The sequence below is a fragment of the Trichechus manatus genome, unplaced genomic scaffold (assembly GCF_000243295.1).
Source record: "Trichechus manatus latirostris isolate Lorelei unplaced genomic scaffold, TriManLat1.0 scaffold00087, whole genome shotgun sequence".
NCBI classification, from domain to species: Eukaryota; Metazoa; Chordata; class Mammalia; order Sirenia; family Trichechidae; genus Trichechus; species Trichechus manatus.
The window spans coordinates 3,306,651-3,322,646 of record NW_004444023.1 but is presented as its reverse complement, the minus strand read 5'-3'; the positions used below and the strand labels follow the sequence as shown (position 1 = coordinate 3,322,646).

Below are 15,996 nucleotides of genomic sequence, written 5' to 3'. Positions count from 1 at the left end.
TGCTAAGAACAGGCCAGAGTGGGACAGTGGCTGTCACAGAGACAGGAAAGTGGCTACAGACCTGAAATGGAGGTGGCTTGAACCAGGGAGGCAAGGTTTGTGGTGGTATATATTTTTGGATATAATCTGAAGATCAAGCTAACATGATTTTCTAATGAACATGGGGATTGAGGGAAAGAGAAATGCACAAAGATGATGCCAAAAATTTGCCCCTGGGCTTGACTTCACGCAAAATGGGAGAGTAGGAAGCTCTAAGGAGTCCTGGTGGTGCAGTGGTTAAGTGCTCAGCTGCTAACTGGAACGTCGGTGGATAGAACCCACCAGCCGCTCCTCTGGGGAAAGATATGACAGTCTACTTCGATAAAGATTAAACCAAACCAAACCAAACCAAACCCATGGCTGTTGAGTTGCTTCCAACGCATAGTGACCCTATAAGACAGAGTAGAACTGCTCTATAGGGTTTCCAAGGCTGTATTCTTTACAGAAGCAGACTGCCACATCTTTCTGCCACGGGGCAGCTGGTGGATGAGTGGACTTAGGGGAGGTAATGGTTGATCTCCAAGGGCTGACCTGCCCTTGTCTGGGCAGTGTCTGGGTCTGAGGCTCCTCCTCTCAGGATGATCACTGGTGTTAAAAAAAGAATCATATCAAGCCAATAATAGAAATTGAATTTTATTGAATATATGATTTGCAAATCAGGGTGACATTTTCACTAAACCCCTTGCCGTCAAGTTGAGTTCAGACTCATAGCAACCCTATAGGGCAGGGTAGAACTGCCCCATGGGGTTTCTCAGCCTGTAATCCTTACGGCAGACTGTCACATCATTCTCCTGTGGAGCGGCTGGTGGGTCAGTACTGCCGACCTTTGGGTTAACAGCTGAGAGTGTAACCACTGTGCCGCCAGGGCTCCTTAACATTTTGACTAGGGAGTCAAAAACGTTCCGAAGATGAAAAGAACTTCCCAAATTCTTATGCCACATCTTATTGGCATTGCCATGGAAGCAGGGACAAAACAGTGTTTATAGAACAGTTTACCTTAAAACACAGCTTCCAGTCAGACCATGGAGTCTGTTTCCACAAAACGGACCGAAGTTGTCAAAACAGCACAATGCCCAAGGCAAAATGATCTTACTAGTTAGCAAGACTATTGTTTGACTGGTCCCTCCTGATAACCTGTCCAAAGTCCTTCCTGGAGGAGGACATCATGCTTGATAAAGTAGAGGGTCAGTGATAAAAAGGAAGACCCTCAAGGAGATGGATTGACATGGTAGCTGCAACAATGGGCTCAAACATAGCAACAATTGTGAGGATGGTGCAGGACTGGGCAGTGTTTCGTTCTGTTGTATATAGGGTCTCTGTGAGTAGGAATTGACTGTATGGTACCTAACAACAACAACATTGTTTGACTTAAAGGTGACCTTGAGGAGACCAGTTTCTTCAAGGCTCAAGTTCAAAAGGACATCTAAGGACAAATGGCCTGAGTGGCTCACCCTAACTCTGTGGACCCCAGAAATCTGGATTCCATGAGAATTAAAAAGCTTTCTCACTGATCAATGTTCTTTCTTCACTCTGTCTTCCTGTTGGGGTTCTTTTAAGTCTTGCAGCTATTTGTTCCCTGAGAGGTGATTCCTGAGAAACAGACATTCTGGAGGCGAGATGTGGCACCTCCAAGCCAGACGTGGTGCCGCCCCAGTTCTGGGTGCCAGAAGGGGCTGAAGGCCAGAGTGTGCAGGAGAGGGTGACAGTTCAGGAGGGACTGTGTGTCCTTGTGCCCTGCTCTGCTTCTACCCTGGGATGGCTGGGAAGACTTTAACCAGCTCACATCTGCTGGTTTCGGGTTGGACTGTTTACGCCCCAGTGTTCTAGTGGCCAGATCGACAAGTGCAAAAGGAGATGGTCTTAGTTACCTAGGGCTGCTATAACAGAAATACCACAAGTGGGTGGCTTTAACAGAAATTTATTTTCTCACAGTTTAGTAGGCTAGAATCTGAATTCAGGGTGCCGGCTCTAGCTTTCTCTCTCTGTTGGCTGGGGGAAGGTGGGGCGGAGGGGTGGGGAGGGGAAGGTCCTTATCTCTTTTCAGTTTCTGCTTCTTGGTTCCTTGGTGATCTTTGGAGCCCTGGTGGTGTAGTGGTTAATGGCTTGGCTGTTAACAAAAAGGTTGGCAGTTTGAATCCACCAGCTACTCCTTGGAAACCTTATGGGGCAGTTCTACTCTGTCCTATAGGGTTGTTATGAGTCAGAATTGACTAGACAGCAATTTTTTTTTTTGATGCTCTTCCTGTGGTTTGGCATTTATCTTTCTCCCATTGTGCTTGCTTTATCTGCTCTTTTACTTCTCAAAAGAGATTGACTCAAGACACACGCTATACTAACAAGCCTCATTAACATGACAAAGAAAACCCATTCCTAAATGGGTTACACCCACAGGTATAAGAACCAAACCAAACCTGTTGCCACTGAGTAAATTCCAACTCACAGAAACTCTACAGGACAGAGTAGAACTGCCCCATAGGGTTTCCAAAGAGTGGCTGGTGGATTCGAACTGCCCACCTTTTGGTTAGCAGAGGAGCTCTTAACCACTGCACCACCAGGGCTTCACCGCAGGTATAGGGGTTAGGATTTGCAAAACGTATTTTTGGGGACACAACTGCAATTGATAACAGAGACCCAGGGCCAATTCCACCTCCTTGGAAATCTCAAGGCCTACACCTGCTCTCTGGGCGTCAGAGATGTGAGGAGGAGAGATGAGGGGTTATGTTTTTCTCAAGTGGAAGTGTGAAATGGAGTTACACAGCTCTGAGAGTATTTTGCTCCATCCTCGACCCACACCCTGGGAACTGGTGATTTTATTCAGGTCACATGTCATCACGAGGACCCCCTTGTTGGGAATAGAAGCTCTGACTGATAGCCAACGCAGCCAGGAGCTGCTTAGCCATTATCAAACAAAACCTTGGAATCTGGGTTTGGCTCAGTTAGCAGCTGCTCAGACCAAAGGGAACCTGCCCCCTCCTGTCCATTGTCCTCAAAGCGCTGAGTGTGGCTCAAGCTAGTCCCAGTTTACTAGCTTACACGCCAAAGAAAAATGCAATTTGTCTTATTGCACCTACTGGCCATGATAACCTACTTAGTCCATGATGTTTGTATGTACTTCCTTGTGACAGACAATATAAAAGTTCTGCCTCCCTTTGTTTGGGGAGCTTGATTTGAGGTATACACCTCCTTGCTCCTTGCCTGCGTGTTTGCAATAAACGATTTTCCTCCCTGCTCACCTTGGTGCATCTTTATTGACAAGAAGCCGAGAAGCCGCATCGAGCAGGACTGGCTTTGGGTAACATATAGGTCCCCGGAGGAGCAGAGCGCTGCAGGAGGGCTCAGGTGGCCTAGAAGGAGTGTAATTATTTGAAGTCTTTCCTGTCTTCCTTCCTTCCTCCTTCCCTCCTTCCTTCCACAAATGTTCATTAAACGCCTGCTGAGGCCTAGACAGATCCCCTCTCCTGGAGCTCACCTCCTACCACGGAGGACAGAGCACAAACCAGATCCCTGACCCCTCATGTGGGGGCTTTCTGCCCGGGCGCTGAAGGGCAACAGCTCTGGGGGGGGGGCAGCAGGGGGTGGTGGTGGTGGTGGTGGCAAATCTCTACCACCGGCAGGCTGTGTGACTTTGGGTCACTTGCTTAGCCTCTCTGTGCCTCAGTTTTCCCTGCTATAAAATGGGAATAATATCAGCACCTACTTCATAGGGCTCTTACGAGCCTTAAGTGAGTTAACATTTAAGCGCTGAGAAGGGGGGCCTAATATACGTTTGTTCAATCAACTGTTAAAAATTCCTACTTTATGGACTGTAAGTCTTACTTTGTCTATGACCTCCTACTTAATATTGCCTTTGCCATGAGATCAGAAGAACGGGATGGTGCCCAGCTACAATTTCTGAACTTTAAAAAAAATATTTTATTTATTTATTTAGTTGTTAAGAACATACACCAATTCGACAACTTCTACGTGTACAATTCAGTGACATTGATTACATTCTTGGAGTTGTGCAGCCATTCTCACCCTCCTTTTCTCAGTTGTTCCCCCTTCATTACCATAAACTTACTGCCCTCTAAGGTTCCTATCTAATCTTTTGAGTTGTTGTCAAATTGATCCCATATAGACAGATCTTCAAAGAGCACAATGCTCAAGGCCGACATTTTTTACTAGTTAGGCTAAACTGCTGTTTGGTTTTAAGAAGACTTCAGGGAGTAATCCAGATTATCTCAGGGCAATAGTTTCCCATTTCTGAAACTTTTGATCAAGGACCCAATAGATGGCTCCTGAAAAAAGGGAAGAAAAATGAGGAACAGAATTTCAAATTCTTATGGTAACCAGACTTACTGGCCTTGTTGTGGCTGGGGAACTGCTGAAACTATTACCCTGAGATGATCTTGAACTGAAACCATCCCATGAAGACATCTTTGAACCAAATCACAGTTTAGCTCAGCTAGTAAAGAATGTCCGCCTTGAGCAGCTTGCTCTTTTAAATAATTATCTATGGGATCAAACTGACAATAGTAACTCTGACACACAGAGCAGAAGTTTAGGGGACAGAGAGTCTGATTCAATGGTGGTAAACAATATGGGCAGAGATAGCAACAATGCTGATACAATGCAAAGAATGTAACTGTCTTAGTTATCTAGCGCTGCTATAACAGAAATATCACAAGTGGCTGGCTTTATTAAACAGAAATTTATTCTCTCACAGTCTAGGAGGCTAGAAGTCTGAATTCAGGGTGCCAGCTCCTGGGGAGAGCTTTCTGCCTCTGTCGGTTCTGCAGGAAGGTCCTTGTCATCAATCTTCTCCTGGCCTAGGAGCTTCTCAGCCCAGGGACCCCAGGTCCAAAGGTCGTGCTCCTCTCATGGTGCTTCTTTTTTGGTGGCATGAGGTTCCTCCCTCTCTGCTCCCTTCTCTCTCCTTTTGTCTCTTGTAAGATAAAGGTGATACAGGCCACATCCCAGGGATACTCCCCTTACATTGGATCGGGTCTGTGACCTGAGTAAGGGTGTTGTATTCCACCCTAATCCTCTATAACATAACCTAATCCTGCTTCATAAACCACTGACAGAGATTAGGATTTACAACACATTGGATAATCATATCAGACCACAAAACGAAAGACAACCACACAATACTGGGAATCACGGCCTAGTCAAACTGATACATATTTTGGGGAAATGCAATTCAATCTGTAACAGTAACCAATGTCATTGAATTGTACATGTAGAAAATGTTGAAGTGGTGTAAGTTTTGTTACGTATATTTTCACAAAAAAGAAAAAAAAACAAGCAAGAAAGAAAACAAAATATTCCCATTTTGCAGAAGAGAAAACTGAGGACCAAAATCCAGTGACTGAATAGATAAAACAAATATTTGTTTTTTTTCCCTGGAAGTGGATCTCGGAGCTGAGTCCCGGGATTCTGATGCCCAGTCCTGGCCCTTTTCCTCTGCACTGTGCCTGGGGTAGGAGTGAACCCAGCTTCCTTTGTACCGTTGGAGGCTGCTGGAGCCCAGCATGAAATCTTCTATCAAAGCCACAGTACTGGCCAGACGCAGGCCAGGGCTGGAGTGGACCCTGTCTCTGGGCTAGTGGTACAGACAGTTGTTATTGTATTAGCTGCCAGGGAGTTGTCCCCTGGGTCATGGCGACCCCATGCATGACTGAATGAAATGCTGCCTGGCCCTGTGCCATCCCCATGATCAGTTTCAGATTGGACTGTTGTGATCTGTTGGGCTGATTTTTGGAAGTAGATCGCCAGGCCTTTCTTTTAGTCCGTCTTAGTCTGGAAGCTCCACTGAAGCCTGTTCAGCATCATGGCAACACACAAGCCTCACCTGACAGACAGACGGTAGCTGCCATTGAGGTGCATTGGTAAGAATCGAACCCAGGTCTCCTGCATGGAAGGTGAGAAGTCTACCACTGAACCACCATTGTCTCATGGAATAGACAGACAAGTAAATACATCATTTGAATCTAATGGACTTCACCCAGACTGCAATAAGAACTTAGAGGAGAAGTAAAGTGAGCTGGCCTATAGCGTTTATAGAGCTCCACTGCCTCCCCAGTAAGGCATTGTGAAGAATTATGATATGAGGAGTAAAGCAAAAATAAAAAGCACAAAATAAACAAACACACAAGCAAACTCTCTAACCAGCGGGGGGTCTCAGGCAGCATTTTAACTCCCTGGACCCCAGTGTGTTCCTCAGGGGGAAGAAGCACTGAACTAGGATCTAGTCCAAATGGAGGGTCTGTGGTGCAATGGTTAAGCACTTGGCTGCTCACTGAAGGGTCTGTGGTTCAAACCCACCATTTGATCCATGGGAGAAAGACCTAGCAATCTGCTCCCATAAAGATGACAGCCTAGAAAATCCTATGGGGCGGTTCTACTCTGTCGTATAAGGCCGCTATGAGTCGGAATCGACTAGACAGCAAACAACAACAGCAAGACTCCTTCCATGTTCTGTGATTCTCTGCTTTCCCTCTTCATGGAGATTAGAATCAAAGGCAAAGTTAATTATTAAAATGCCCAAAAGATTTGTGAAGCAGCTAGGAAGAAAAGCCTGATGATCCCCTTCTGAGCCCAGTGTAGATGTGGCTAAGAAAGCATTTACTTGTGATTAACATTTACCACCAGAAGGCCTACGTGGTGCAAATGGTTAAGCATGTGGCTACTAGCCGAAAAGTTAGAGGTTCAAACACATACCCAGATGTGCCTGGGAAGAAAGGCCTGGCAATCTGCATCTGGGAGGTCATAGTCATTGAAAACCCTATGAAGCACAGTTCTATTCTGCACACATGAGGTTGTCATGAGTAGGCATTGATGTGACAGCAACTGGAACATTTACAATCCATTGACTTTGCGTAAAGGAGATGACCCTTGATAATGTTGATGGGCCTTATCCTATCGGTGCAAGGCCTATAAGCCAGAAATTGAGGTTTCCTGAAGAAGACGGAATCCTGCCTCAAGTTTGTAACATAGAAATCCTGCCAGAGTTTCTAGCCCACCACCTGCCCTACGGATTTCTGACTTAAGACTGTTGGCATTTAAGGCCAACACCCATTCCTGATAAAAACTCTCAGCAAAATAAGAATAGAAGGGAAATTCCTGAACATAATAGAGAACATGTATACAAAGCCAATAGCCAACATCTTTCTAAACAAAGAGAGTCTGAAAGCATTCCTCTTGGGAATGGGAAGCAGACAAAGATGTCCTTTATCACCACACTTATCCAACATTGTGCTGGAGGTCCTAGCCAGAACAATAAGGCAAGAAAAAGAAAACTGCTGGAACTAATAGAAGATTTCAGCATATACCCGAGAGAAATAAGAGCCATCACGCCAATAGACATATGCACACCCATGTTCATTGCAGCACTATTCACAATAGCAGAAAGATGAAAACAGTGTAAATGCCCATCAAATGGATAAACAAATTATGGTACATACACACAGTGGAATACTATGCAATGATAAAGAACAATGATGAATCTGAGAAACATCTCAGAACATGGATGAATCTGGAGGGCATTATGCTGAGTGAAATAAGTCAGTCACGAAAGGACAAATATTGTATGAGACCACTATTACAAGAACTCAAGAAAAGGTTTAAACACAGAAGAAAGCATTCTCTGATGATTACGAGGGTGGGGAGGGAGGAGGAGCGGAAATCACTAACTAGATAGTAGACAATGATCAACTTTAGTGAAGGAAGGACAGTACACAATACAAAGGAAGCCAGCACAACTGGCCCAAAGCAAAAGCAAAGAAGTTTCCTGAATACATCCAAACACTTTGAGGGACAGAGTAGCTGGGGCTGGGCCCTGGTGACCGTAGTTTCGGTGGACATCTAAGTCAACTGGCATAACATAGTTTAAGAAAATGTTCTACATCCCATTTTGATGAGTGGTGTCTGGGGTCTCAAAAGCTTGCGAGTGGCCACCTAAGATACATCAGTTGGTCCCATCCCACTTGGAGCAAAGGAGAATGAAGAAAACCAAAGACACAGGGAAAATACTAGCTCAAAGGACTAAAGGACCAAATGAACTGGAGACTCCACCAGCCTGAAACCAGAAGAACTATACTGTGCCCGGCTACCACCAATGACTGCCCTGACAGGGAACACAACAGAGAGTCCCAGACAGAGCAGGAGAAAAATGTAGAACAGAACTCAGATTCATGTAAAAAGACCAGACTTAATGGTCTAACAGAGACTGGAGGAACCCCCGAAATTATGGCCCCCGGACGATCTGTTAACCCAGAACTGAAACCATTTCTGAAGTCCACTCTTCAGACAAAGATTAGACAGGACTATAAAACAAATAATAATACACGTGAGGGATGTGCTTCTTAGTTCAATCAGATATACGAGACCAAATGGGAAGCTCCTGTCCGAAAGCAGGATGAGAAGGCAGGAAGGAACAGCAACTGATTGAATGGACACAAGGAACCTGAGGTAGAAAGAGGGAGTGTGCTGTGCAACTAATGTCACAAAACAATATGTGGATAAATTTTTGAATGAGAAATAAACTTGAGCTGTAAACTTTCACCTAAAGCACAATTAAAAAAAAAAAAAAAAGAAAGGAAAAAAACAAAAGAATGCTGGTGTTTCCAGCCAGCCCCCTGACCTATGGATTACAGACTTGACAGCCCCTACAACTGGGTGACCCAATTCCTTAAAATAAATCCCTCTGTATCTCTATGTTTGTATCTTCTATTGGTTCTATTTCTCTGGAAAATCGTGACTAATACAGAAGGTCAATTTTTATTGCTGTTGCTGTTGAATTGCCTCCAACTCATGGTGATCTTATATATAACAGGATGAAATGTTGTCTCATGCTGTGCCATCTTCATGGTTGTTGGTATGTCCAAGTCCATTTTGCAGTTATTGTTGAAACCATATAATTGAGGGTTTCCCTTGTTTTCACTGTCCTTCGAGTTTTTGGACTTCCACTGTCTTGGAAGAAGTATAGCCAGAATGCTTCTTAGAAATGAGGATGGTGGGACTTCATCTCTCTTACTTTGGACATGTTATCAGGAGGGACCAACCCCTGGAGAAGGACATCATGCTTGGTGAAGTAGAGGGTCAAGGGAAAAGAGGAAGACCCTCGACGAGATGGATTGACACAGTGGCTGCAATGGTGGGCTCAAACATAGCTACTATTGTGAGGATGGCGCAGGAGAAGGCAAGGTTTCCTTCTGTTGTACACGAGCTCTCCATGAGTCCGAGGCTACTTGATGGAATCTAGAAACAACCACTTTACCAAACATGAAGCCCTTTTCTAGCGATTGGTGTTTCCTTAGGCCGTGTCAAAAGTAAGGGAGTCGAAGTCCTGCCATCCTGGCTTCTAAGGAACGTTCTGATTGTATTCCTTCTAAGACTGATTCACTTGCTCCTTCTAAGACTGACTTCTTCCTTCTTTTGGCAGTTCATGGTATATTCAATATTTTTAGGGACCTGTTTTCAGTTGTGCAGAAATTGAAAATCTGACTCAAATCAAGTCCAGAAACAGCCACTGAATTAGGGAGAGAGGCCCCACAGAACAGCTCCTGACCCCCTTCCTGGTCTGCTCTCCCGGGAGTTCAGGCTGGAGGTGGACGACAAGGGCAGCTATGGGACAGAGAGGGACAGGGGAGGAGTGACCTTGTGCTGACAGGTCACAGGTGGGTCAAGTTCTGCTAATGTGGTGTGGTGTCCTGAGGTAAAGTCTGGGCCATTTAGTTTCAAGTAAAAAAAATCACCTCATCTTTGAGGGACATGTGCATGCGAAGTGAAATCTGGTTAAAGATATTTGGTTAAAAATGATAAGGAAGTGGCTTTCTCTGTGAGTTTCGAGCTATTAGCATACCATTTCCCTTCCCGATAAACTGATAAACTCAGAAATTTTCCTCCTCAGGAACTCCCTGACATAGACAAGAGATGAGTCTGTTGAGTGCAGACCCCGCAGATCCACCAAGGGCCGCACAGAGAATGCTGAGCACTGGTTTGTTGTGTCAACAGGTCCAGGGAGGAGGACAATGTTTCCTACCAAGTTAGGGAGAGAGTGACTTGGTGCGCTGCAGACTGAGGAGGGAAGTGGACTGTGTCGGGGTCCCTGGGTGCCACAAATGGTTGAGCACTAGGCTCCTTACCAAAAAGTTGGCAGTTCACGTCCACCCAGAGGTGCCTCAGAATAAAGTCCTGGCAACCTGCTTCCAAATGATCACAGCCATTGGAAACCCAATGGATATAGAAGAATCCTAATCAAAAGGGGGAAATGCAGAACAGAATTTCAAATTCTCATAGACTCTAGACTTTCTGGATCCACGGAGGCTGGATTAACCCCTGAAACTATTGTCATTTGATAATCTCTAAACCTTAAACCAAAAACATCTCCGAAAGTCTTCTTAAAATCAAAGAATAGTTTAGCTTAACTAGTAAAAAATGTCTGCCTTGAGTATTATGCTCTCTAAATCAAAGTGACAAAAGCAACTCGAAAGATTAGATAAGAACCTTAGGGGGCAATGAGTTTTTGTTAATGGGGGAGGAACAACTCAGAAACGGAGGGTGAGAATAGTTGCACAACTCAAAGAATGTAATCAATGTCACTGAGTTGTACATGTGGAAACATTGAATTGTGTGTGTGGAAACACTGAATTGGTGTATGTTTTGCTGTGTATATTCTCAACAACAACAAAATTTAAAAAAATAAAAAAAGAAAGAAAACCCCATGGTGCACATTTCTACTCTGACACACAGGGGTCACCACGAGTCAAAGACCACTCGATGGCAACTGGTTTTCTTAGGCAGGCTATTCCAGGGGTTCAGAGGTTAGCCCCCAGGAGCTTGACAAGGTTTAGTCCTTCCTTTGGAATGTGCAGGATGTGAACACCCCAAGTCTGTTGAGTTTGTGCTTACTGCCCATGGACTAACCTGGGTGATGGGAGAAAATGAGGCAAACAAGTAAGAACCTGGGGTTACCTAGACCTGGGTTTGAGGCTCCTGGCCCTGTCCCAGGGTGGCTGGGGGGACCCATGGGGCCATGTGTGCAGAGCTGATGGGAAGTGCCAGGCATGAGATCCCCTCAGTGTTGTCTGGAGGGCTCTGCCCAGTGTGGGCCTCGTGGGGGAGGTCCCTGGTCTCTCTTGTTCATTCTTTCATTGCGTATTGATCAAGCTCCTCCATGTCAGGCCTTGTTATGGATTGAATCTTGTGTCTCCCGAAATCTGTTAAAGTGACCTTAATTGAAATAGGGTCTTTGCAGATGTAATTAGTTAGGACAGGTCATACTGGGTGGGTGGGTCCTAATCCAGTATGACTGGCATCCTTACAGGAAGAGGAGAAGACACACAGACAAACACAGAAGGAAGACAGACATGTGAAGATGGAGGGAAAGATTGGAGTGATGCATCTTCAAGCCAAGAAACGCCAAGGATTGCCGGGAACCACCAGAAGCTGGAAGAGGTCAGGAAAGATCTTCCCCTGGAGCCTTCAGAGAGAGCATGGCCCTGTCAACATCTTGATTTCAAACTGGTTGTCTGCAGACCCGTGAGACAATAATTTTCTGTTGTTTAAAGCTACCCACTTTGTGGCACTTTGTTACGGCACAAACAACAAATCCATTGTCATCAAGTTGCTTCCAACTCATGACAACCCCACTTGTGTCAGAGTACAGCCGTGCTCCATGAGGTTTTCTCGGTTATAATCTCATGGAAGCAGATCACCAAGCCTTTCTTCTGTGGTGCCAGTGGGTGGGTTTGAACTGCCAACCTTTAGGTTAGTAGTCAAGTGCAAACCATTTGTGCCACCCAGGGACTTTTGGAAACTAAGACATTACCTATTTCCCATTAGCACTCCACTCCAAGGGCTCCCCTCTCGGAGGGCCTGGCCCAGGGGGCCCCTTGCTGGTCTTGGGCAAGGTCTGTACCTCTCTGCCCTGTTGCTTCCATCTGAGGAAGGAGAAGTAGGAAGAGGCAGGCTATCTCCCAGGAAACATGGGCTGCTGAGCTTCCTCTTCTGGGGACAGTCCCTTCCTGTCCCTGCCTGGGGCTTCATGTCAGAGCTGCCTTCCCAAAAAGACAGACTGACCCAGAAGCCAGAGGGTGCCAGGTCCAGCTCCTCCAACTGAAGAGATGTCACTGCTGCTGCTGCTACTGCTGCCCCTGTTGTGGGGGATCGAGTGTGTTGGGGGCCGGGGTCCCAGGCGGGGTCCCAGGATCTGGATGACAGATACCAGCTGCAGGTGCAAAAGTCCTTGACGGTGCAGGAGGCCCTGTGTGTCTTCATACCCTGCACCTTCTCCTACCCCACATCCAACTTGAAGGTCTCTGGCTGGAGACCTTCTGGGCTTCTGGTTCCGGAAAGAGGCCAATAACGTCAATAACCATCGGGATGCTCTAGTGGTGACAAACGACCTACGCAGTGAAGTAAAAGAGGAGACCAAAGGCCGATTCCACCTCCTCGGGGACCCCCGGAATGGGAGCTGCTCGCTGTTGATCAGAGATGCACAGAAGGAGGACACTGACGTGTACTTCTTTCTGATGGAGAGAAGGTATACTCTGAACCATAAGTTTGTGAAGGACACGCTGTCCCTGGAAGTGACAGGTACGGAGCTGGCTTGAGCCGAGGTGGGTTGGGGAGTCACTGTGGGTTATAGCCATGGTCTGAGGCTAGGATCCCCCTCTCTCCGCCCTAGGCCTAACAAAGAAGCCTGATGTCTACGTCCCTGAGACCCTGGAGCCAGGTCGCCTGGTGACATTGCTCTGTTGTGTTTCCTGGGAATTTTGAGGGCTGTCCGGCCCCCACATTCTCCTGGACAGGGACGGCCATCTCCCCCCAAGGAGCTGGACAACCAGCCTCCTACTTCTCGGTGCTCACCCTCACTCTGAGACCCCAGGACCACAACACTGAGCTCACCTGTCGAGTGGCCTTCTTGATAAATGGCATGAGCACCGTGAGAACCATTCGACTGAGTGTGTGCTGTGAGTTTGGGGGCAGGACTCAGGTGTGGGGCAGGCCAGGTGCACTGGGAGGTGAGAAATCGCCGTGACAACCAGCAGACCAGAGCCCTGGCTGAGGGGGAGGTGGGGTGGGAGATGATCCCTGGAGGCTGCCTTTACCCTAGCAGGTGACTGGGACAACTGTCCTCTGAGCACAGCTATGACCGTGGTGCTGGCTGTCCTTGATCCTCCCTGGGACATCACACTGTCTGTCCTGAGGTGCTGTCTCTGACTGTGGGGGAAAGTGCTCCTCCCAAAGCCCGCTCACAGTCCTGTTGCAGATGCCCAGAAGGACCTTGTCATCAGCATTTCCAGGGCTAAATCATCAGGTCCTGCTTCGTGGGGGGTGGGGTGGGGGAGTCGGGGAGTGATTTGAATGGGAGCTGAGTCAGTCCGTTTTGGAGAACAAAAAGGTTTTGGGGGGCCTAGGGAGCTGGCGCCTCTCCCTGCAGCAATCTCCCCTCTCTCTCCAGCCCTGAAGCCCCCGGGAAACGTCTCACAGCTGGAAGTCCAGAAAGGCCAGTTCCTGCGGCTGCTCTGTGTGGCTGAGTGCCAGCCCTGGGCCATGTTCTGAACTGGGTCCTGGATGACAGGGTGCTCTTCTGGTTCCCACCTTGGGTGGGGGCCGGGGACGCTGGGTGCTACACCTGCCAAGCAGAGAACAGGCTGGGCTCCCTGAACGCCACTCTGCGTCCCTCTGTGCAGAGTGAGCACCAAGGGGCTTCACACTCATCCCCTCCCCCCAGTGACCTCCAGCTCATCTGCTGAGCAAACAGCCCCCTGTAGCTCAGCGGGGACCCCACCTCTGGGCTTAGACTCACTTGTGAAATCCAAACGCCCATGGGACCCAGAGCCTCTGTCCACCTGCTGGACATCAGGGTGTGGTGGGGTGAGGCCTGGGCACATGTGGTCCCCATGCAGTGCTGCAGGAGGGTCCTGGAGACCAAATGTCCTGTCCTATTGAGAGCGGAAGGACACAGGAGTGTGCTGTGGGAGGTGATTCAGTCCTCCTCGTGCTCTCCTGCAGGGACACCAGGGCCCATGGTGGAAGTGGTTCTGGTGGCCATCGTGGTGGCCACCGTGGTGGCCACCGTCAAGACCCTGCTCCTCTGCCTCTGCCTCACCTTCTCCATGTGAGCACCACCCCAAGAGGGAAGGAGATGTGGAGAGGGCAGGGGCCAGGTAGCTTAATCCCAGAACCCCAATTCTGGAGGGACCTCAGTGGGTCAAGGGGACCTGTGGCCGGGTGGGAGGATGAATTGGTGGTTAGAATTCCCCACATCACCCACCCGGCCTGAATGTCCAGGAAGGAAAGTCCCAGCTCTCATCAGGAAGTCTTGGGGGGAGTCCTGTCCTGTCCTGTCCCACTTCAGTCAGCCTCCAGCCCCTTGAGAGGGAACAGAGGGTCCATCTGCCCACTGCCCCCGATCTGGCCAACTGAGAGGCTCTCTGCTCTCTTCACTCAGCATGAGATCCGGAAGGAAGAGAGCAGTTGGGTTAGCAGTGGGCGTGCAGGACACAGGCACTGAGAATGCATACACATTCACAGGTTAGTTTCTCAGGTGAGTGACATGAGTGTCTCACCTCCCTTTGTTCCACCTGGACACCTCCCCGAGGAAGGCCTCCATGATTGCATGGTCAGTACTGAGCTGCCCTCTTTCTCCCCAACCCACTGCTCCTGCTGGGTCCCAGCTTGCTAATGACTCAGCCAACTCCTGTCTCTCAGGACAGAAACCAGGGTGTCTTTCTCCACTGTCCTCCCTTCCATCTCCAAAATCTGATAATCCACTCCCCTGTCCATCCTTCCTCCTCAGCACAGGTCATGCTGAGGTCCTTCTCTCCATCCTGACCCTGGTCATTCTTGCGGCCTCATCTCTTCCCTCCTTCACTGAACCCACCTCACCTCCCTGCCTCTCATCTCCCTCTGTGCACAGGACTCTAGACTGCTTCCAGGTTCAATTATCCTTCAGTTCCTGCAAAGTGTGAACACCAGTGTTACCTCTCCTTGGCTGGAGAATGAGGTGCAAATGCCATAGCCTGGACTTCAAGGCCTCGCATGACCTGCCCCTGCTGGACCCTCCAGCCAGATCCCTCCCTCCCGCCGCATAACCAATATCTCACCACACCCAACCCGGCCAAGCCCTCTTGTGTCTCTATGACTTTGCACTGGTAGTTCCTTCCCCGAAAATGCCCTTCCTTCCCCATTTCTGCCTTTGCAAGTTTTGTTTATCCTTCAGACTGTGTTAAATGTCAACCAGTTGTTTGAGGATGTTTTTGTATGTGTGTATGTATGCATATGTGTATATATTTATATGTATGTCTGTGTGCATGTATATGTGTATGTACGTGGGTATGTATGTGTATATGTATGAGTATATATGCATGTACGCATGCATGTGTATTTGGATATACATATATATGCGTGCATGTATGTGTGTGCATGTATGTGTGTATTTGTACATGTGTATATGCATGCATGCGTATGTACATGTGCATTGTGAATGTACACTCATGTATGTATGTATGCACATATGTACACATGTATATGTATGTGTATGTTTGCAGGCATGTGCATGTACATATATGTATGTATTTGTATATATGTATTTGTATATGTATGAATATGCATGCACATAGGTATATCTATGCATGTGTATGTATGTATATGCATGTGTACATGCATGCATATGTGCTACGTGTGTGTAACATTCCAGGCATGGTTTTGATCAGAGGAGGGAAGTCATTTATTCTTAGACACCTTCAGCAAGTACTATTGAACACCTACTATGTGTGGACACTGTCATAGTTGCCAGGATTGCACTGGTGGACACAACTTCAAAAACCTCTGTCATCCAGTAGCGGTCATTCTGGAGACACGGACAGAGATAAAAAGCAATAAATAATAAACCAAATTAGAACCTGGTGGTAAACGACGTATGTTTGGAGAATAGCAGTGCAGGGACAGGAGTGGAAGGTATATGGG

At 47.5% G+C, this 15,996-nt stretch overlaps 1 pseudogene; it reads left to right on the top strand.

Annotated features, from left to right (window-relative positions):
• Nucleotides 1–12,146: 12,146 nt before the first annotated feature.
• Nucleotides 12,147–14,055, top strand: LOC111821473 (sialic acid-binding Ig-like lectin 10; annotated as a pseudogene).
• The last annotated feature ends 1,941 nt before the right edge of the window (nt 14,056–15,996 follow it).